This window comes from Theropithecus gelada, chromosome 12 (genome assembly GCF_003255815.1).
Source record: "Theropithecus gelada isolate Dixy chromosome 12, Tgel_1.0, whole genome shotgun sequence".
Taxonomy (NCBI): Eukaryota; Metazoa; Chordata; class Mammalia; order Primates; family Cercopithecidae; genus Theropithecus; species Theropithecus gelada.
The window spans coordinates 54,371,800-54,396,309 of NC_037680.1; the positions used below are offsets into that span (position 1 = coordinate 54,371,800).

Sequence of the window (24,510 nt, forward strand, 5' to 3'; positions counted from 1 at the left end):
AGGGACAATAATACCAGTCATTCAATGTATTACAGAGCTGGTGGGAATACCTAGACAATTCAAAAAGAAAATTCTAGAAAATAGCAACCTCTAAGTAATTCAGAAAGAAAAAAAAAAGGCAGTTATAAAAGGCATAATGTGACAATCCAGTAGTGACTTTCCATTGTGGACTTCTGGGCATAATAAGAACTAGAAATAGAGTCATCTAGACACCAATAGAGTCTCATAAGAAAGTAAGTAATATGTATCACTTTCTTGTTTGTCTTCCTCACTTAGACGAAAGTGATACCAGCAGTAGGATATAAAAGCTAAATCCATCAAGCTAGGTTTGTATAATAGGTGAGAAGAGCTACAAAGAGAGATTTAGAAATGTCAAGGTAAAAGTGGTAGATAATGTCATGAAAAGGAAAAAGACCACTTAAAAAATGCAGACCATTTGTAGAAGAGGATTACATAAAGAACCCTGACACTGAAGGGCATGCAGGAAAGAGGAGTTTGAGAAAGAATGGTCCGAGAGACAGGAAAAGAACAGTGAGAGAAGGCCAGAGAGATTTCAAAGAGTCTCAGTTACTGCTCTAAGACCAAGAGGAGCTAATGACTCAAAATACACCCTGGGATTTGTCTGACAGGTAATACTCAACCTCAGTGAAGCATCCAGTGAAGTGGTGGAGAGAAAGCCAAATTAAACTAGAGTAAAGAATAAATGAAAATGGATGGAATGGCCACATCAGGTGTAAAATCCTCTCTCAAGATTTTTATCTTTCAAGGAAAGCAAAGAGAAAGAGATGTGAAAAGAATGGTAGAATTGCAAAAAGGATGTTTTATGATAGGGGAGAGGTTAGCAAGGGGGAATGAGTTAGAGGAGAAGAAAAAGCTGAAAGAAAAAAAAGCTATGGGCAAAAGGTCCTATATATATGAGGAGGAGTTGACCCTAGACAGAAGAAGGGACATCAGTGGGACACAGTCTAAGAAGTTAGGACAAGCATCCCAACCGGTAAGTTCAAAGGTAAGGACTCCTACCAGATGCCCTTCTCTGTAACCAATGAGCCAGTTACCAAATGAATGGGACTAGGGTAGAGGTTGGTAGGCACTTACATGGGGAAGAAAAGCTTTGGATCTGCTACTCTGAGAAAAGGGAACGTGTGCCTATTATAACAGCTCTGATGAGAGATGGGGAAAGCTTAATGAGATAGGGCCAGAGTGGAGAAGGCAGCTTAGGAGTTCCGTGGCACAGCAGGCAAGATCTGACAGCCCACTAAATATATGTGGCTGTGACTCAGAATACTCAAGGATACCTCTAAGTTCAAATGGGCTATGAAATTAAGTCTTGTACAGTATATTTTTGTAAACGAAAGAAAGTTAAAAAAAAAATCAGTGTATTGCACTTAGTAAGGATAAGTGTTGTTTTGTGACTATTTTAGTTATATATGTAAATGTGGTCTGATTTTCGATGACCAACCAGTAAAGAATGTCTCTATTTGGCATTCTTCAACTCAGGACAGATCTGTGTTTTACTCAGTTATTTTAGTTCAGTTTAGTTGAGTATTAGTTTAGTCAGCTAAGGTAGCAGTATGAAGCTCATGGCTTTGTAAAAACTGCCTAAAACGGATTCTTTCAGCTTTAGGCAGGAGAATTGCTGAGGACTTTTGAGCCTTGCTAGCCTGACAGGACAACCATTAACTAGTGTGGGGCCCTGAGCAAGTCACTTAACCCTTATATGTTCTAATCTCCACATATATATGTAGAAATTTTCAATACCAAAATAGAGTCACTTGTGTCAAACCCTAAGAAAATGGAGCCAGGAGGCCATGAAGAAAGAGTCCTCATGCACATATCCCTGTAACAGGACTTATCAAAAGAACTTGCTGCATGTATGCCTATGACAGAAATGATGCCAGGAACTCCTCAAAAGCACAGCATTCCAGATAAGCTTCTTGCACAAGGACATTTGTCCAAAAACAGCTACCTCCACCAATGAGCTAATGCCAACCCCTGCAACAAGTCCCTGTAACCAATGGCCTTTGTTTCAAAATGGCTTACATTAATTTCTCCTTTTTATGTGTAAAAGCTTCCCCCTTTCCCCAGCCCCTCTGGATGTGTCCATGGTTCACCACAGCAGGATTGCAATCCCTTGCTATTCCTGAATAAACTCTTTTGGAAAGTCTGTCTCTGTTGTTATTTTAGGTTGACATATAAAACTAGTGACTTCTTCACTTTATGAACTTTATGAACTTTGTGTTGGGGGTGACCAATATAAAAAGAAAATGAAAATGAAATATGCCATAGATGGTTGGTAATTATTTTTGTATTGCTATGAGATAGCCAACTCAAGGTTCAGGATGCATAGATGCTGTCTTGTGAGTTGCCTAAGGCCTTGGTGGTTTGTCTATACAGCAATGTTTGTTGAAATATGGAACACCTACAAAGAGGTAGGATTTTCCTGCTATGCAGCGAATCAATTCTATGGAATCCAGGGACTTGGATTTCTCCTACAGCTTTATTTCTCAAGTGTGAATGGACATCCCCAGACGATCACTAGTAACTCTCCGACAGCAGTTGACAGTGGTGATAGCCCTCCTTCTTGAAACTCCTCCCCTGACTGCCATGACTATGGGTCACAGTCAAAAAAGTTTCAAACCTACTGCTTTAAGGTGGACCAACGAGTTAAGAATACCAGATATGGAGAAATTTTAGGCATTATAAATCAAGTCTACCCTGATATTCCCAATTCTATCTCTGATGAGTTAATAGAAATCTAATTTGATAGCTTTAGCTTTTATATCCTGCGACAAATGTCCAATCAACTGTCTGTATTGTGTAACTATTGGTCTAACTGTAATTCCTTTTTTAACTGCATCAACCTGTGGCATTGTTAGAAATTAAACTTATTTCTCAGTTTTTTTGATCAGTGAATGGAGTCAAACTGTAACACAGAAATAAGAATTAGTAAAAATATGCCACTTATTCTGACCTTTGGAGGACAGCTGCTTTCAGAATGATGGGTTTATTCTCACTGATACAATTTTGGGTTTTAAGTTTTAGCCCAGGTTCAGTATCTCTGACATCTACACAGTTCAATGCAGATTTATTTAGTTTTTCTATGAAGACATTGGTTGGATTTTTTAAAAGAAATTCTTTTGAAGCAGAAAATTGACTCCATGTAGATTTTTCACTCTGTTGCACATATTAAACTACATTGATTTGGATGATGGAAAAAAGCAGAAATAAATTGAGAGGTGTGGGGGAAAAGGCCAATAAGGTTATAAATTTCGAATTATAAAGAGTCAAGAGAATATTTCCAACATTTTATTGTCAGAGAAATGAAGAGTCTTACTTGTGCCCTGGAACATGAAAGGTGGGGTTGTCAGTGAATTTCAAGAGTAATTCTCCTCTAAATAGAGGTGAGTGGTTCTCAATGAGATATGAGGGTGGTGTGAAAGTGGCTGTGACCTTAATCCGGTGAGAACTAGATACACACACACACACACAACAGAAGCTAGAGTTAAACCAATCTCAGTTCAAATCCCAGCTCCTTCACTTAATAGCTATGTGATCTTGGGAAAATTACTTAACCTCAGTAAGCTAGTTATCTTCATCTGTTAGTATCTTGGGAAGATAATAATAGACTTCCAGAGGTTGGTGCTAGATGTAAATAAGACAATTTTTCTCAAGTGCTCATCACAGGGCACGGCAGAAAGTACTAGTCCAGTATTTACTGTATTAGTTTCCTAGGGCTGCTATAACAAAGTGCCACAAATTGGATGGCTTAGAACAACTGAAATGTATTGTCTCACAGTTAGAGAGGCTAGAAGTCTAAAATCAAGGTGTCAGAAGGGTCCTGCTCCCTTTGAGACTGTAAAGGAAAGATCTTTCCTTGCTGTCTTCAGGTTTTGGTATCCCCAGGCATTTTTTGGTTTATGGCAGCATAAATCCAGTCTTCACATGGCATTCTCCCTGCATCTCTTCACAGAGTCTTCCCTCTGTGGATATTGGTCCGTCTGTCCATATTGACTCCTTTGAAAGGACACCAGTCATATTGGATTAGGGTCTACCCTAATGACCTCATTTTGACTTGATTACCTCTGTAAAGACCCTCTTTCCAAATAAAATCACATTCTGAAGAACTGGGGTTAGTACTTCAACTTATCTTTTGCAGGGGTGTGGGAGGAACACAACTCACCCTATAACAATTATTTATGAAATTATCTTGCTAGAAATATTCTGTAGGAGAGACATTAGTACATGAAGTACTTCAAAATTGTAGAATATCCTTCTCTAGTGATTCATTTACTGTTTATTTTCTTTTTAAAGGAAGGAGTACTCAGTCTTTTCAATGTAATGACATAGGTATGAACTTAATGAGTATCCTTCATGCTTTTAGCTGAATCTGGAATGGCAGGATATTGACTTCTTTGCCATTCTACAGATTCCTGGTCTTGAGACAAAGAAAACTGGCACAGGCCTTTGCAACTAGGCCTGCAAAAGTATATACCACACAGAGAAAGGGCACGTATCCTTACTTTGAATGGTGTGTTAATCGTCTAACAACTTCAATTGTACTAATCACGAATGGAAGAGAATGCTCTTCAATGGAACTTCAATAAATATAAATTACATACTTACTAATCAAGATGAATTCTTTTCAGCTAATTTCTTTTTTTCTCCTTAAATGTCTTTAGTGAGTAATATAAGCAATTTTTTTTTTTTTTTTAATTGAGATGGAGTCTCTCTCTATTGCCCAGGCTGAAGTGCAGCGGCCCGATCTCGGCTCACTGCAAGCTCTGCCCCCCGGGTTCACGCCATTTTCCTGCCTCAGCCTCCTGAGTAGCTGGGACTACAGGCGCCCGCCACCACACCCAGCTAATTTTTTGTATTTTTAGTAGAGACAGGGTTTCACCATGTTAGCCAGGATGGTCTCGATCTCCTGACCTCGTGATTTGCCCGCCTTGGCCTCCCAAAGTGCTGGGATTACAGGCGTGAGCCACCGCACCCGGCCAGCTTTTGTTATTTTTATTGGCCAGTTTTCTCTGCCGTCACCCTGATCGTAACCCCACTCTCACCATGCAAAATAATGCCCAAACACTACACATTAATCTCTATTTCTTCATATGTTTTACAAAATGATATATATTTTGCCCCAAATTGCAACACACTATGAAGGCTTAATATTCTAACATTGCAATCATGGGTACAACCTAAAAAAGACTTCAAATTAGTTAGCAAAGGAAATAAAAATAGGACTCTCTGAGGACAGAATGCACGCCAGTAGGGGATACAACACCTTGGTGGTTTTAGGTTTTTTAGGGTTTTTAGGGCTATATTGATTCATTCAAATGCCTTAATGACCTCCTATGGCAGAATCGTGTGGCAGAGAAGAAAGATTCATATGCCAATGTGAAGGCAGAAGAAGAACCAAAATGAGGAGGAATGGATTAAATATTTCACAATTTAACAAGATGACATTTAAGGCACCTAATTTCTTGCCTTCTAAAAACTGCTAGCAAAATGTAGTTTCTTGATAGCCAAAAAAAGAATTCAAATGTACCAGCCTCTTGTTACACTATAAAAACAAGGCCAGATGTGGTAGCTCACACCTGTAATTCCAGTACTTTGGGAAGCCAAGGCAGGCAGATGGATCACTTGAGGCCAGGAGTTCGAGACAAGTCTGGTCAACATAGTGAAACCCCATCTCTCTAAAAATACAAAAATTAGCCAGACGGGGTGGCACACACCTGTAATTCCAGTTACTTGGGTGGCTGAGGCAGAAGAATCACTTGAACCTGGGGGAGTTTGCAGTGAGCCGAGATGGCGCCATTATACTCCAGCATGGGCTACAGAGTGAGATCCTGTCTCAAGAAAAAAATCATGAAAAATTTAACTATAAATCCAGACTTCATAAAGCAAACATATTTTTCCTCTGACAGTATTAAATAATTTAGAGATGGTTAGTTGCTATTTCTAATTTGTCCTCAATAATAGTCATTTATCACTTTGTAATTTGTCTTTACTCTGATTTTCTACAATAGTGGTCTAAAAACAAATAATTACACGTGCTAGGGATGCACTTCTTAAAGAAACTTAATTTTAGATTTGGCCCCACTGAGGACCGGCAGTGCTTGTTAAGTGGGCAGCAGTGATGGATGAAGACCACACGGTGGCACTATAAGCAATGGGCTATTGATGCACATTTTAATCAACATCTACTCTAAAAAGTGAGCCAGTCCAAGTAGCTTTGAGAAAACTGGAGAAGTCTGAGGCTGCAATGCAGAATAAAGATAAAGAAAGATTACATAAATGAAAAGAAAGCAGCTATAATCAAAAACACACTCTAGGCCATCTACCAAACGTAAGAAGCCACTTACTGTGATAGATTAATTACTCAAAAAATAAACATAAATGTGTGAGAGTTTTGCTATTTGGTGGACTAAAGGAAACTTTTTCATATGTTCTGGGTTTCTTATTATTTTTTATTTTGAAATACATGGCACTAATGAATTTATCACTGAACTGCAAGATAGACAGAAAACTAAGAATTATTAGTTCACTAGGTATAGCCATAACATAAAAAAGTTTAGTCATCAAGTCTGTGTAATCTGATTGTTTCAGTCAACTAAGCAAGGCAACTGACTTTGACAGCTTAGGAAAGTGACCTTCTAGATAAAGAGTTCTGAAGCTGATTAGAAGCTCTTATCAGAAGTGCATGACAAAACAGACTCCCAGAGTAGCACCAATTAATAAAATAAATTAGCAATATATCTTCTCTTTAATGCATTGGTGCTCATATTTCCTTCTATGAAATTTTTTCTCCTTAGCAGCTATCAATCAATACCAAAATTATTGTCTCTTGGTGTGCAATTGTTGGACAGCTTGGGAAGCGAAGTGGTTTATATAAAAATTTGAAATGTGGCCATGAATGGAAAAGACCACTATAATTTGAAAGTGGCTTAATGCTATCCTGATTTTAGACTGGTGCCTAAGGAAAGAGCTAAAAGTGATGCATAGCAAACTGCACGAAATTGCTTGCTCTTGTAAACAGATTGTAGCAACAGGGTAAATGGAAAACTTAGACCATATACTAAAAATATAGAATGAATAACTTTCTCATGAAACCATACCATATTGCTGAAGACAGGGGTGAATGGCATACATATACTTTTAATTGCATGAAAACAACTCCAGAAAGAAAGAAAACATAGGTTATACAAGTGCCTCCTTGGAGCATTTTCAAATTATGGGATTTTATTCTTTATGTTTTTATTCTCGATTAATTCGCACCTAATTATATGTTTCAGTTCCCAATTAAATCAAGACTTCCTTGGGATATATAATGTATCTGCTAATTTTTAACTTCTCCATGGTTATAAAAATAATATTAATAAAATAAAAGCTACGCATATTAAGTTCTCATTAGATGCCAGATATTGTGATAAGTACAGTAGATAGCATTATATACATAAACTTCACCAAGAAAACCCCCATGAGATTAGAACTAATGCTCTCTCTTTTAATAAAGTGAACAGAGGTATAAGTTAATTTACCAAGTTTACACACTACTAAGTAGCAGAGCTAAGTTTTGAATTCAAGAATACCTTCTACCAAAGTTCCCAGCTCGCCTTGTACAGCAGAGATTGAAGCATTGTGGTTAATAGCCACAGTGCCTGAGGTCTACCTGGCTCCAAAGCTGACTGGCTTTATGCTCTTTGGCAAGTTACCCAGACATTCTGTGTCTCTATGTAGTTGCTATTATACCACCCAGCAGTTCATAAAGTAGAAATTCAATAACTCTTACTGAGAACTTTCCAACTTCTCTAAGGTACCTCCGACTTGTACAAATAAACACTTTTCTGAAACAGATTCCAGTTGCTCTAATGGACCAATAAATCAACTGGCATTTGATACAACAGAAATCAGGCACATATTTGATTTTTCCAGTAATGGTCCTCAATTGCTTCTGATAATCACTGTGCTGTGACTATTATCACTCCAGGTGATTATAGTTAATACAGTGCTTTTTTCTCTTTAACAACTCTACTAAAATGTCTACACGCCAAATAGAGTTGGTAACTGAAATTAATAACGTAGATACATAGTAAAGCTTTCTTGAAAAGTGATCATTTAGAGTTCTGAATTTTAATAGTACCATACCTTATTGAAGGATTGACACAACTTACCTCCAGCTATTTCATTTAATCTGTGCGTTGCTGTGATTTGAACTAAAATTACACAAGGCAAGGAACACAGGCATAACAGAGGTTCTTTTCATCTTCAGGGGACTCATTGAAACAACAAAAAAATCAGTAAGGGATAATATTCTCTTCTCACTTGCAATGGCATTTTGGGCATTCAGCCTCCATATTTAGAGAAATTCATTAATCCATTAATCAGTGGCACGGAGGCAATGGAAGAATTCTGAACTCAATGTTAAGAAACACTGATTTTCATCCAAACTTTGCACTGTGTATCTCACTGAACAAGTCTCTTCTATCTGCTTCAGTCTCTTAATCTGTAAAATATGAGATTTCTGCTGTTGAACTTTAAAGTTTTAAGAATTGATACAGTACAAAGACAAAAAGTGGGATTGCAAGAGTTTTACAAATTGCTACGTGAAGAGCAGAACAATGCACAAGTGCTTGCATTTGCTTCTTTAAAGCTTACACATTATGTTGGAGAAGGGTGGAATTGCCCTAAAAAACATGAGCCAAAGTGATCTTTAACCAAAACCCCTTTATCTAGAATAAGTTCTCTCAAATAGGAAGCTATCAAACTATTTTAAGCAGCAAGGAAACAAGGCAAAAAGGGTCCTTTTGCTCACTTTCTGAGTCCTTTTTTGTCCAAAAGTAGAGTAAGATTAACCCCACCCTGGCCGGGCATGGTGGCTCACGCCTGTAATCCCAGCACTTTGGGAGGCCAAGGCGGGTGGATCACGAGGTCAGGAGATCGAGACCATCTTAGCTAACATGGTGAAACACCGTCTCTACTGAAAATACAAAAACAAAATTAGCGGGGCGTGGTGGTGGGTGCCTGTAGTCCCAGCTACTCAGGAGGCTGAGGCAGGAGAATGGCATGAACCCAGGAGGTGGAGCTTGCAGTGAGCCGAGAGATCCAGCCACTGCACTCCAGGCTGGGGGAAAGAGTGAGACTCTGTATCAAAAAAAAAAAAAAAAAAGATTAACCCCACCCCATTGTATGCAACTACAAACACTGCAAAGAATAAATGGTGATAGCACTAAATTACCATGACCCTGTAAGGTCGGGGGAACACACAGGTAAAACACACCTGTTATCATCTTCTACCTGGAGACCTTCAGGAAAGTGGGGATTCCAGATCCTACCACCAGGCTAATCCATCCTTGAATCCCTTCCCCATTCTCAGTTTTGTCTTCTCTCCTGCCGCAGAGTCAGCCTTCAGGAGCCATGAAACTAGAGAGCCAAGGATAAACAGAAGCATCTGCAGCAGCAGGGTCAGAGCCTTTTCACAGTCCCTGTGTGCCTGCTCTGCCCACTATGGACACGTTTCATGAATGTTCTGTGTTCTTCCTCTTAGACACAATATCCACAGTGATTAAGGAGCTGGTTTCAGTCCATATTCCACCACTTACTACTCATGTGTTTTACCCTCTGGTCCTTGATTTTGTCTCCTTAAGAATGGTGATAATAGGGCTGGGCACGGTGGCTCACACCTATAATCCCAGCACTTTGGGAGGCCGAGGCCGGCAGATCACGAGATCAGGAGTTCAAGACCAGCCTGACCAACATGGTAAAACCCCGTCTCTACTAAAAATACAAAAAATTAGCCGGGTGTTGTGGCATGCACCTGTAATCCCAGCAACTCAGGAGGCTGAAGCAGGAGAATTGCTTGAACACGGGAGGCAGAGATTGTAGTAAGCTGAGATCGTGTCACTGCACCTGGGTGACTTAGTGAGACTCCATCTCAAAAAAAAAAAAAATGGAGATAATAATGGTATAGCTCTCACTAGATGATTAAGATTAAATGAGATAGTGCATGTAGAGTGCTTAGAATGGTGTTCAGCACATACAAAAAAGCTACCATAAAATGTTAATATAATACTTAGTGTCCAGTATTTTTCAACAAACTTTGCTGCAACTACATCCTTCAATGTGTTTTTGCAAACAGAGATAGATTAACCAATTGATATCTACTTAAATAGCAAAACTGCAATGATTCCATGAAGACCATGTCTCCCAAATATGTCCCCCACCAGCTTGCAGTGCTACAGCTGATACCATTTTCTTTGCTGCTTTCTGAGGGCAGCTTTTCTTACTGTGAGAATCGAGAGCCAGAGGACTTTCTAACCCTTAAGGGGAAGAAGAGGGAAAAGGGTAAAGAACCAAAGGCCTCAATTACATACTCCAAGAACGTCAATTACATATTCCAAGTTTCCTAATCTTCCCTAATGTTTGCTAAAATCAAGTATTTTTCCAACCATTCAATTATCATAGAACTATTAATTGATACCTTACACAATTATTAATTGTGTATGATAGTTGTATGATACCATACAACTATTAATTGATACCTTACACAATCACTGTTCTGAGGAATGTTCTTATTGAAATGTTTAACTTTGAACCACATTTTTCTTAGCTCAAAGTGGGGATAATGATACATACCAAATTGGGTAGTTACATATAATAAAGAAGATGATGTAAATGAAAGTCTCTACCACAGTGAGCCACTCCACACTTTCACATCCCTGCAGGAGTATCTTTTCTCATCAGAAATAAATGTTTTATTAAACTGCAAGATGAGTAGAAAATAGGCTGCTGTCTCTAGAATTATTTTGTTCAGAAACAAATATTCTATGCATGACTACTGCATTAAAAAAACGAGGTCAACTCTTCTTAAAGAACTTTAAAGAATGAAGAAATTTCTCAGTTGTGTTTTAATGTTTATCATTTATTATGTTTTTATTTTTTGCTTAATATTTTGTGTTATGATGAAAAAAGAACCAGGCAATATTATTTTATTAGCTTTTCAATGGCTCTAGAACATTCCTTCAAAGAAGTCTTTGTTAAGTCTTTCCTCCCCACTGTCACAGTCCGTGCATTAAAAACTGACCAGCTATGTAAAATTAAAGTCAGAAAGAAGAGAGACTATAAACACAATTTCTAGTGAATTAAGTGTGAGAAGTCACTGAGTACCACCATTGCCACACACCAAATCTTGTGCAGCAGTGTCTTCTCGTCTCTTCTAAGTTTTGTGAGAATCTTCACTCTAAAGCTCTAACTGATGAAACCAACCCAGGCCTGGATCAATACACACAACATTTACTTTGAGCCTTCTATGATTATCCTGAGACCAGGAGTTCAATAATGTCACCCATGCCCAGGTTTGGTCTTCACAGTCACCTCTTGATGCTTCCATGGTTCAACCCAACTCTGTGGCCAATACAAATAAGGAACTCTTCAATCTACCTTGTGTGACTTCTCAAAGAAAGAGTCTGTTCCTGCTATGCTGTAAAGGAGCACATGCTATCACCACCCACCTAGAAACTTCAGTGGTTTCCCTAGCTTTAATATTCTAAGACACTGTAAACAAAATTCATGCATTCTATTACTGCTTTCCAAATTGCATAGATGTAAAGCAAATTCCTCTCTACCTTCATTATTTCCAGACTAAAAAAGCAGGCTTCATAGGCATGCAACCTGTGTAGTCACAAGGGGCCCCATGCTTAGAAGAGTCCTGTGCTTGATTCAAAGTCCTACTGTCTCAGGCTTAAATTCTTAATTTTTGAACAAGGGTCCCAGCCTTTTCGTTTTGCACTGGGCTCTATAAATTATGTAGCCAGTCCTGCCAGAGTGTCTGAATTGTCTAACTCTATTCTCATGTGGCAGTCATCTTCTCTTCACTGTATGTGGCACTGGGAATAAGACATGAATTGATGTTGGAAGTCAAAAGGATGAGCCAAGCTGAGGGCCACTGAGAGCAGCTGTGGAAAGCCTGGTCATATGACAGGTATACAGGCAGCAAGAAATGTGCATTGAAACTGAGTCCTCTGAAACCTTTGTGAGGTCTTCTGTAGTCCCGTTATTTTGACTTTGCTCAAAACTAATCAGGGTTTCTAGATGCATCAAGATATGTGTGTTATCTGTACATAAAAATGTATCACTTCTGTCTACAAAATTTCGGTATTATATCTCAGAAAGGATGGCAAAATAGGCTTGCCTGCTAACTGTGTTCAAAGCTCTACATACACACGCTCAACTTTTTGGTGAGATGACTCTGATTCAGTTGTATTACTCAGCATTCTGTTAAGTGGTCTTCAATACCATCATACAGTCTAAAGCAATTGATAGCCTTAGTCCCCTCATTACATCAGAAAATACACAAGAGTGACAATATGATCAATCTACTCCTTTTCAAGAAAGATAAGCAATTCACTAGAGATGTGGAATGCTGTTTCCTAAAGCAATATCAATTCTGGATGTGGTTATGATGAAAAGCTATTAATCATAGCACAGTATGAACAAAGTCCAGAAAGAATACTCTGCCTAGAGCCAAATCTTTCTATCATACTCAGAGGCAAGCTACAAATAAGAAAGGAAATGAATGCTCATTTCTCCTGTCAAACAGAGGATATTTTTTCTGTGAATTCCTTTATGCACAAACTAGGGATTGATGCCATTGACACAGTGGGGAAATGACTCTACTCACTACCCACTGGGGATGCAATCCTAATAGTTATACTTATGTGTTAGCAAGGATCTTCACCGCAGTTAATGAATGTCCCAATTTTGAGAGAGAATAGCTTTTCTGGTTGGCAGGAATCAAGAAGTACATGCTCAGTTAGTCACTGCTCCTCATCTGAAATTCCTTCAACCTGAGGTTAGGAGCATTTATCTAAATACCAGGAGTCCACCAGAATCCTCCAACCTCACCTCATGCCAGAAAGAGTGGATCAATGACACATTTTGGTCAAGACAAAAAGTAGTCGGAAATTACCATCACATCCTAGCATTGAAAAAAATAAATAAAAACCAAAAATCAAAAAACTCCTTAAGAATTCCTAGCTTATCACATTATCTGGCCATGAAAGTTTATTCATATTCCAATATTTTCCATCACATGCCTCAAATCCTTTAAGAAACAAGATGGAAATGAAGGGAGAAAAGGGGGAAAGAGAAAGAGAATTGACTATGTGACATTTGAATCCAACCTAAAATTCACACCACTCACTACAGTTTCAGTTTCTTTAAATAATAATAATATGCAGAACCAACATACTTTTTCCTTTGACAAGACTCGTCCCAGCACCAACGGGGATAGGTAAGGATAGAGGTAGAGTAAGGATTCACCTAGTACAAGTTACATGATTAGTAACCATGTACTCTTTTCAGAAGGAAACATAAATTGTTTCCATCAGATAACTGCCTAGTTGATGAAAATTCACTTGTATATGGAATTTTCTGCATATCAGACTTTGTGGTTCCTGCTTTAATGTTACAATTTTAACACTCACTTATTTTTGCCTTTTAATAATGTGGTTGATCGATAACAGAACTTAACGATTTTTACTTTCAAAATTTACAGCAGTAATTTTTCAGTTACAAGTATCTGTGGCAGGGGGTGGGGGTGTGGGAAAGTTTCAAAAAGTATTTAAGGGCAGGCACGGTGGCTCACACCTGTAATCCCAGTACTTTGGGAGGCTGAGGCGGGCGGATCACAAGCTCCGGAGTTCAAGATCAGCCTGAACAACATGGTGAAACCCCATCTCTACTAAAATTACAAAAATTAGCCGGGTGTGGTGGTGTGAGCCCATAATCCCAGCTACTTAGGAGGCTGAGCCAGGAGAATTGCTTGAACACAGGAAGCAGAGGTTGCAGTGAGCCAAGATCACAACATTGCACTCCAGCCTGGGCAACAGAGCGACTCTGTCTCAAAAAAAAAAAAAAGAAAGGCGGGTTGTGGTGGCTCACGCCTGTAATCCTAGCACTTTGGGAGGTGGAGGTGGACAGATCACAAGGTCAGGAGTTCGAGACCAGCCTGGCCAACATAGTGAAACCCCATCTCTACTAAAAATACAAAAATTAGCTGGGCATGGTGGTGCGCACCTGTAGTCCCAGCTACTCAGGAGGCTGAGGCAGGAGAATCGCTTGAACCCAGGAGGCGGAGGCTGTGGTGAGCTGAGATCATGCCACTGCACTCCAGCCAGGGCAACAGAGTGAGACTCCATCTTAAATAAATAAATAAAATAAAGGAAACGTATTTAAAATATATCTTGGCTGGGCACAGTGACTCATGCCTGTAATCCTAGCACTTTCGGAGGCCAGCATGGGTAGATTACTTGAGATTGGGAGTTTGAGATTAGCCTGGCCAACATGGTAGAACCACCATCTCTACTAAAAATACAAAAATTAGCTGGGTCTGGTGGTGTACACCTGTAATCCCAGCTACTCGGGATTGAGAGGCTGAGGCAGGAGAATCGCTTGAACCTGGGAGGCAGAGGTTGCAGTGAGCCAAGATTGTGCCACTGCACTCCAGCCTGGGCGACACAGTAAGACTCTTTTCTCAAAAAAGTAAAATATAATATATCGGGCCAGGCACAGTGGCTCATGCCTGTAATCCCAGCACTTTGGGAGGCCGAGGCAGGTGGATAATGAGGTAAGGAGTTTGAGACCAGCCTTGCCAACATGGTGAAACCCCTTCTCTACTAAAAATACACAAAATTAGCCAGGCGTGGTGGCGGGTGCCTGCAATCCCAGCTACTCGGGAGGCTGAGGTAGGAGTATCACTTAAACCCAGGAGGCAGAGGTTGCAGTGAGCCGAGACCACGCCACTGCACTCCAGCCTGGGCAACAGAGTGAGACTCCATCTCAAAAAATGATGATAACAATAATAATAATAATAATAATATATCTTACATTTGGAAATGAAAATATATATACTCTTTTCATAAGCAAATTATAGAAAGTCACATCAAACAACTTTTTCATGGCTGGTCAGGATAGAATTCTTCCAGATTTTTATGATGGCATGAGTTTTTAAGTGCTGCAAAACATCTATATAAAGCCCATTATCTTCTTCCAATAAGTTTTCTGAGGTTTCTTTTTAATTGGGTACATATTGAGGGGAAGAGATTTGGGCCATAATACAATCTCTTATTCTCAGCTCCAGTCCTACCAGAGACCCTAATTAAATTTCTAATTGTTCTCTAAATAACACATTTACCCTTATAGTAAAACTCATTTATAATAATGCTTTGGGGGAGTACCTGATACCCCCTTAGAGGTTTCCTAATTATAAAAGACTAAATAATATATTACTGCTTTTTTCCTAATTCTAAAATGATACATCTAACATAATCTTAATGAAGACAGTAGAGATAAAAATAGTACCAAAAAATCTACAGATCAATTTCATTATTCATATTAAGTGCTAACTGAACCCAGCATTATATCAAAATAATACATTACCACCAAATAGGATTCACCTCAGAAATAAAAGTAATACAAGACCAAAGTTTAACAAAGCTTTCAAACAGTATATAAATTAATACAGTGGAAAATAAAAAATTGCTCAGAAATCAGATGGTGGTTAAGTGTGGAACAAGATAACACTTGAATCAAAATGTTCTATGTATATAGATAGTAAACAGAAGTTACTAAAATATTTCTACCATTCATGCTATTTGCCTCTTCAGTAAGTATCTGTCTCCTACCTATTCTTAATCCATTTCCACTAATGTTTCTATGTCTGATGGTTAAGAGTACATTCTGCATAAACTTTTAGTCCAATGGTTCTCTTTATTCTTAAACCCATTGTGTCAATGATTTGGCCAGAGATCAATGGTCATCAGAAGATAATTAAGTAGCTAAAGCACTCTTTCAAGATACTTCAGCTAAGCATGCTTTTGATTTACATAACAATTTTTAAAGATCCCTCAGTTTGACATAATAGAACACTGATCTATCCAAATATCAGCCTTAACAAAGTCAGAACAATGACTGCCTAAAACCGCACCCCTTAGCATTTTGACTTGATTCCAACATGATCGATTGTCAAAGAACATGACAATATATACTTTACTTCAATGATAGTTGGAAAACAGATATTCTTTTTTTTCTCCTTTTTTCTTAATTCTTAACTCTCATGGCTGAAATATATAGATGATTCTCCGCAAGCAGAAACATGGTACACTCTACTATCTGTGAGAAAACAGGCAAGGAAGCACTTGAGACTTAAGTTACACTACTGACTCTTGTTTCTAGGGGCACTTCTCAACCAGAATTTTCCTCCTCATAAAATGGGGCTACCATTGTGGTTTTGCTCACCAAGGACATACAGAGCTGAGTAGAACCACCAGTGTCATCTGACTCTCTGTCCACAGGCAGCCAAGCATCTGCATGGTAGAGAGTAAGGCTAGGGGACAGTAGCATTTGAAGACACAGATTCAACTCTCAGCTGTGTGGTTGTCTAATTGTGCAATCTGGAGCAAATAATTTAAAATCTTGAAACCTCTTTATTTTTCTTCTTTTATTTAAAAAAAAAAAAGTTTAGCTCTAACATGAGAGTTTGAATAAAGTAATTTTTAAAAATCCCCTTGCTTTCTATGATTTTCATACATTCAGTGTGCATGGTTCTTAAAATTTTTCTGTAAGGATTGATAAAATAAGGCTTGTGCAGCCAATATGTCTTTAACAAACTCAACGTGCAACCTGATTATCTGTGACTTCATTGATATAATCTTCCAACAGAATTACATTTCCTATTGATTGTCTGTACATTCTGACATATTGAATGACATCATTTTTACAATTCATCAAATGGGGGTACTCTTTACTTTGAGCTCCCCTCTTCCTAAGTAGTAGGAATAGTCAACGCACTGTTTATGAAAAATGACAAGCTAGGAAAAAGGAGAGGAAAGAACAATGACTTTCCAGCTCCACTATTAACTTCTTGCTAGACAAGACAGACTGCAGTTACCTCATCTATAAAGAAAAAAATTAACAATTCTTATCTACCTCATAAGAATATTGAGAGAATTATATGACTTAATATATGTGTGAAGATTAGACTCCACAAATGTAAATTTTTTTTTTTTTTTTTTTTTGAGGCAGAGTCTCATTCTGTTGCCCAAACTGGAGTGCAGTGGCGCAATCTCAGCTCACTGCAACCTCCCCCTTCCTGAGCGATTCTCCTGCCTCAGCCTGCCGAGTAGCTGGGACTACAGGCACCCACCACCACATCTGACTAATTTTTGTATTTTTAGCAGACACGGGATTTCACTATGTTGGGCGGGCTGGTCTCAAACTCCTGAGCTCAAGTGATCCACTTAACTCTGCCTCCCAAAGTGTTGGGATTACAGGTGTGAGCCACTGCACCTGGCCTGCAAATGTAAATTTTGATGTTATAATGATTGATATTTCCACCAGCTTCTAAAAGAGTAAACATAAAAAGCTGTATACATGGCATGTATGCTACCATCTTCCAGTTGACTGTCTTTATAAACACAGCACCAGACCCACAGGTCTGTGTGTTGGATAAGCTCCCTGCCTTTAATGTCCATAATGAGCATGACACAAACATTTTACATCACTGAACCATGAAGAGCAGAGTATTTTTCCAAGTTTTTTTTTCCCAGGGATAATTATGAAGGATCACCTTCCAGGTGAATGGCTGTGACCTTGTACTTCCAGCACAAATAGAACTGTGTTTTATATACTGATCCTAGTGAAGATGTAATTTCAAGAAGGAGAATGACTTATTACAATGTGCATTGCTGAGGGAACAATAACCCTTACTTGACCCAATGATCTGTGCATAATCTTCCCCTTGGTAACCATTTGAAGACAAGAACGTAAGAAGCAGTTTGGTTTCCCATTTTCTTTTACTTAAGAAATCCATGCTGCTGATCAGAAGTTTGCCATCATTTGTATAGTTTTGTTGTTTTAACTGGATGGGTCTTTTTTTAATTACAAAAAGAAATTTATTTCAAAAGCATAAGGAGACATTTACATTTAAACAAGGTGATAAACAGGTGTCTTGAAAAAGAAAAAAAAATCCACGTATTAAGTTTTTCATCCAAATTCAGAAGCAAAAATAACTGAAGTTGTGCACTATTGCCTTAGGAAAGATAAGGGGAAGAGTGAGGGGTAAGGGAACAGTCAACTCAGTATCAGACTTGAGAGAGTAAAGTTACCTCTGCTCAGCTTTGAGTTTACAAATATGCTTATAAAGAAGAAAAGTGGAAAAATTATACTTAATGTTTAAATTTATTTAGCTGTAGTCTCAATACAATTTCTGTACTTGAAATGGGTTTGGGCCACTGGCTGATCTATCTCTGAGGTCCAGATTAGCAGGTCAGTTTTCAAATGGCAATTTTATACTCCTTTGTCTGTTCAGATTCCAAGCGAGTTTAGGTTCAACTCATAGTCTTTTAGAATGTTTAGAGATTATTGCCACCACTTCATAGCCAAGCTGACCAACTTTTGCTCACTTGTATCATTCTAGCCTTTCAGAACTATTTTCCTCATAAACGTGTGCAGTAAATCTAACAAAGGAGTTTTGCTTCTTCTGCAGTGTAGAGGTAATGGTAATGAAGATACCTGCTTTGGAATCACAAACTATTCCTTAAAAAATACATCAGACTACTAGAAATGTTATTCAAGCATTTGATTTGAATAGCAAACTTGCGGAGGGAAGATTAACTGTAAAACAAAAATATACTAAACATTCAAATGCAGAACAAAGGCTCTATGCTACTAAAAGTGTCTATGACGTTAAACACTTCACAAACCCCCCCATCCACTGTTTTAAGCTAAAAATTATATTGGCTGACTTATACAATAATTTTGACTGATAACCCGGGAAGTTAAAATCTTGAAAATGGCAAAAGCAAACTGAGAGCATCCCTTACTTATTGGTACCATGTTATCAAGTCACTTTTTCTGGGTAGCCATGGTTATTAAATCTCCAAATTCTAAATTATACTATCTCTTCCTGTCAAAACCTATATTACATCAGATTCAGTATTTTGGCTGTATTTCACCAATAGCAATCTCCAATTTGTCTTTGAAAATGTAGCCTAGCTGGGCACAGTGGCTCACGCCTGTAATCCCAGCACTTTGGGAGGCTAAAGCGGGTGGATTGCTTGAGGTTAGGAGTTTGAAACCAGCCTGGCCAACATGGTGAAATCCCATCTCTACTAAAAATACAAAAATTAGCTGGGTGTGGTGATGGGTGCCCATAATCCCAGCTACTTGGAAGGCAGAGGCAGGAGAATCACTTGAACCTGGGAGGTGGAGGTCGCAGTGAGCCGAGATCTCGCTATTGCACTCCAGCCTGGGCAACAAGAGTGCAACTCTGTCTCAAAAAAAAAAAAAAAAGAAAAAGAAAAAAAAAAAAGAAAATACAGCCTTTATTTTTAGTTTTAAATAACAATAATCACATAAGTGCAACTGACTTAGAATCCTTTGCTACTGGAAGTAAAAACCTAAATAACAAGTTAATAACAGATTCAGCCTCAAAAAGATAATCACCGTGTCAGACTACCCATTCCTGGAATTTAAAAAAGTGATTTATGTTGTGTAGTCAAGTTTCACAGCATATATATACACACATATGTGTATATATGTATATAATATATGTGTATATACACACATATGTGTATATATGTATATATGTGTATATACACACATATGTGTATATATGTATATAATATGTGTATATACACACATATGTGTGATACGTATATACACACATATGTGTATATATGTATATACGTATATACACACACATATGTATATATGTATCTGTGTGTATATACACACATGTGTATATGTATATATACACATATGTGTATGTGTGTATGCATGTACACACATATGTGTATGTATGTATGTATATATACACATGTTATCAAGTCACTTTTTCTGGGTAGCCATGGTTATATGTATATATATGTATATACACATGTGTATATATGTATATATGTATATATACACATATGTGTATATATGTATATATGTATATGTGTATATATGTATATGTGTATATATGTATATATACACACACATATGCACACACATATATGCTTATGTATTTATGTATCTTACACATACACATTTCTATTCAAATAGTAAGATTCCATATTCAAAAGTTTGTATCACAATATATGGAAAAGAGTTAAGTAAGCAGTGCAAAGCAACTTACTTTCTCCTAAAAATGTAATGTCATTCCTACATTTTAAGAAAGCTATGTGCTCTTATGACACTAGGTAGGAATGTTGTACCACTGCCTAGCAGCTTTACTAAACAATAAAAACAAAACGTTAAGATTTACAGTTACTCTTCTCTATATATTGGGCAAAAACTAAGACAGAGGGAAGAGGAAAATCAGTAACTTTTCAAAACCGATAATCTTTATCAGCAGAACTAGACTGAATTTCACTACATTTTAGAATGAACAGCTATCAACAACAAATTATCAAGATGTTTAAAAGTAAGATTCACAATTTGAAGTCTGAATAATGATGTTGCAAAAACAAGTCAATATTGCAGACAAAGCATCCAAAAAGATCACTGTGGTTTTGCCTTGGACACAACCATGGTCTGTTACAAAAGTAGATGATACATACAAAGTATAAAGAACATTAAGATTTTAGCTGAAGGCAGCAGTCTGTTTAAGGGGGCATCCCTGGCAATCCAATAAGTAGTAGGATTGAAGTATATTAAGTTCATGACTATGCTGAAGAATGCTGACATCTTATTCAGTAGAGTCTTCCATGACTACGATTTCCTCATGTGCCCCAACCTTGGCCACTTCTACTTTCCCTGAAGGCTCCTCTCATAATTAAAGTTGCCCAAATTGCTGCTAAATTTCTCACTGGGAGGATTATAAATCTGCCTGGCATCTCTTTTTTGTACTGCTGAAGATTTCTTGGGTGGTGAACCTGAAGTTGCATATCCACTGGCTCTCTTTTGCCCAATCTCAACCTTTCATACAGGTTTCCAGGACAGTGTTACTGTGCTCTTACAGGAAGGAGGAATGTGGAAGAGATCCTTGATCAAAACATTGATATTGTTTGTTGCTTTCAATGCAACAACTTTAATCTAGTTCTCTTCTGTTTTCTGTTCTCTTTTGTTCTCACCCGTTTTACCCTGGAGAGCTAAGCGAAGTTGTCTAATATAAACTTGCAGGCCTTGTGCAAAGTATTGCAGCCTGATTTTGAAATCTTTGGGTTTTTCTGCATTCAGTTTGGCTGTTAAGAAATCTGAAGTTTTCGGCCCAACTGGTGAAAACTGTACAACAAACATTCCACATAACTGAACCGTAGCTTGGGCTCTTCATCACCAGCATTCTCTCCATTTTCTGGTTCTTCTGAAGGGAGGGGCATGTATTCCAATAACTTATCAAATCGTTTCCTTAAATTTGTTTCCAGTTTTTCCATGTCACCACAAAATGAACTCATCTCCACCAACAATTTCAATACCTCCAACTGTATATCAAGACCTTCCACTGGGATAGTTAAGATACCAAGGCTAGGGAGAACCTGCTCACAGAAATATGTCACAAACCTTATGGAATGGACAGTTTTAGAGAAGGGTACTGCCTGCCGAGTGCACTGTGAGAGCCTGTCCACACAGTCAGGATCAGAAGGATTGGAGGTCTGTTCTAGGTTGGCCTGTTCGGCCACCAATTCTACAAGTTGCTGTCTTCCATTTACTGTCTGTAAGCTTTTTAACCCAGGCAGTATTTCATGAATAGAGAAAATTCTTCATCAGTCACATCTTCTAGGACTGGTTTGGATTCAGTTAGTAGAAGCTCTTCCACTTCCTTTGTTATGACTTCATCTGGTAAAGTCCTAAGTTTTGTAGAAAGGAACTTAATTGCTCGTTCTCTAACAATGTCCTCTCCTTGAAGTATTTGGCTGAACAACGAAACTAAAGTCCCTTTTCCATCCATCTTAAATATACTTAACAGGGCATTGTTCACTAGGTTAAATTCTGCAGAGTCATCTGTCTCCAAAAGTTGCATTAGTATATCTGCCACTCAAGGAAGATTTTCTCCAGTGGCAAATTGAGGCAGTTCTTTAATTGCTTGACATCGAATAGATACATCTTCATCCTCACAGAGGTCTAACTATTAGCAGAATCAGCCAATTCTGGAAAATGCTTAAAGAATTTCAGAATAAATTGAGCTGCTAATCGTTTTTCCTTAGTACCACCTTTCACACCATCCAGTATCACTTGACAGGCATCTTTACACTGGCCTACTTGTTCTGTGGCATCAGCCATGATGCCATAGTTGCCATAAAGCTCCTCTACCATCGGCAAGGTGAGCAACAAGCCCAGGGCCTGCTCCCGCTATCCTTGTCCTTGCCGGCGCCACCACCACCTCGGAACTTCTCCAAGCCCACTACCTGCACTATTACACCCAACTGGATGGTTCTTTAAAGTGTAAAACAATGGAAACATCCATAGCAACAAGCCACAGCATCAGGATCAAATCTTTTTTTTTTTTTTTTTTTTTTTTTTTTGAGACGGAGTCTCGCTCTGTCACCCAGGCTGGAGCGCAATGGCCGGATCTCAGCTCACTGCAAGCTCCGCCTCCCGGGCTTACGCCATTCTCCTGCCTCAGCCTCCCGAGTAGCTGGGACTACAGGCGCCCGCCACCTCGCCCGGCTAGTTTTTTTGCATTTTTTAGTAGAGACGGGGTTTCACCGTATTAGCCAGTATGGTCTCGATCTTCTGACCTCGTGATCCGCCCGTCTCGGCCTCCCAAAGTGCTGGGATTACAGGCTTGAGCCACCGTGCCCGGCCCAGGATCAAATCTTAATAGGCACTCTAGATCTAGTGCAAAATATATTTTCAGTCTCATGGAGACAATATTCCTGCCACCCTGTTTCAGAGGTTAAAAGAATAAGAACAGCAAAACGCCCACCATGTCCTGTGACTGTTCTAAACATGATGGGAATCATGTCAAAGTGTTAAGCTGAGATTTAAAAATAAATTTAACCTCTGAAAAGAAGCAAGGGGCATTTATAGGTTCATCCAAGGATCGTGGTTCTCTGTCTTCATGACAAGGGAGAATAACTGAAGACTTATTCTGATGCCTCACTCCAGGTTTGGAAATAGAAAGTGGAACACTTATAACAAATTTCAGTTACACTACATCACAAGTATCACTGAGACATTAGGACAAACAAAATTGATATCGGTATTACAGCTTTGCAAAATTAATCAGAAACTTTTTTAAGAGAAAGAAAGAAGACAGATATGGATAGGTTTTTTTGTAAATGAAGTATACCAAATAACCAAGCACTGAGGATGGAGTTCAAACTGCCCAGACACTGTGATGCTACCCAATGCTATTAAACATTGGGAGGCACCTTTAAATAAAAGGTATTGATTTCCCACAGCCACTTATTATATGCTATGGAGAGCAATTCTTCCAAAACACCAAGCACACTTTTTGGATGGTTAAAACCCGTTCCAGCCTTCTGATGGTGTCAATTAATTCTTGTGAGGTATCATTTTAAATTCTCTTCAGTGAGAGAATTTGCTATTATATTTTAGTTTTATTTAAACCCCCTTTCAAGAACTGTGTCTAACAGACCTTCGAAGCATCTCTGGGTAGCTCTAACTTACATAACCTCATTTTTCAAAACCACTCATTACTTTCTCCCCCTCTTAACACACTCTCACTTCAGCTTGAGCCCTCCCTTGGGGGACCTTGCTGCCTGCTTTGGTAATATAGTCTTGCCTACCTTTGAGACTTTTTCTCATTTCTAAGTAGAGTGTGCAGAATATGAAAGGGGTGGGGGAAATGCTCTTCTGTTGATTGGCAGTGGAATCAGAATCTGCCAGTGAAAATAACCTACACTCTTATCTAGCCAGGATATTATCCAGGGCACACGTGGGAGAAATAAAAGGAAATAATGGGAAATAACCAAAAAATGGTTTCATTTCTACCTTCAATTCAGAAAAGAAGAAAGGGAAAAAATAAATATCCAAGTAGATTTTTAAAATCACCACATATTGTTAAAAATAGAAACTACAAAGTATATCACAGTTACATTATATTTGAAATTCTCCAACAAGAAATATGATGTGGCTTCATTTAATCAGCATACTCCATCAATTTTGCTATACACAGAAAAATGCTCTAAGTAGGCTGCAGGGTAATTCACACTGGAACACCTCACTTTATCACTCAGTGCAATTAAATTAAATGTTATTTGCAAATTCTGATTTGAGGCACAACTTTTTAAAGCAAGAAAAATGCTAAAATTAGACTAATCCTCACCTTCTTTTCATCCTCAGTTGAGGAAAATATAATAAACAACCATAAATTTTAAAATATTTTGTCAGGAAAGCACAAAATCGAGGAAAATGAAAATATTAAACTATCTACCACATAGTTGTGTATGTACAAAGCCGTTATTATTTTTTAATGATTTCTAACTTCAGCAATTTAATAGATCAACCTAATGGCTATTCTAAGACATAGTCTAAGACTTATTTGTAAAGATATTATTTGTAATTATG

General features: G+C 38.3%; 1 protein-coding gene and 1 pseudogene across 2 annotated transcripts in view; both read right to left on the bottom strand.

The window, feature by feature from the left end:
- Window positions 1-24,510, bottom strand: part of PDE11A (phosphodiesterase 11A) — a 501,616-nt gene that overhangs the window by 368,741 nt on the left and 108,365 nt on the right. The window lies entirely within an intron of this gene.
- On the bottom strand, window positions 20,730-22,383 carry LOC112636629 (annotated as a pseudogene).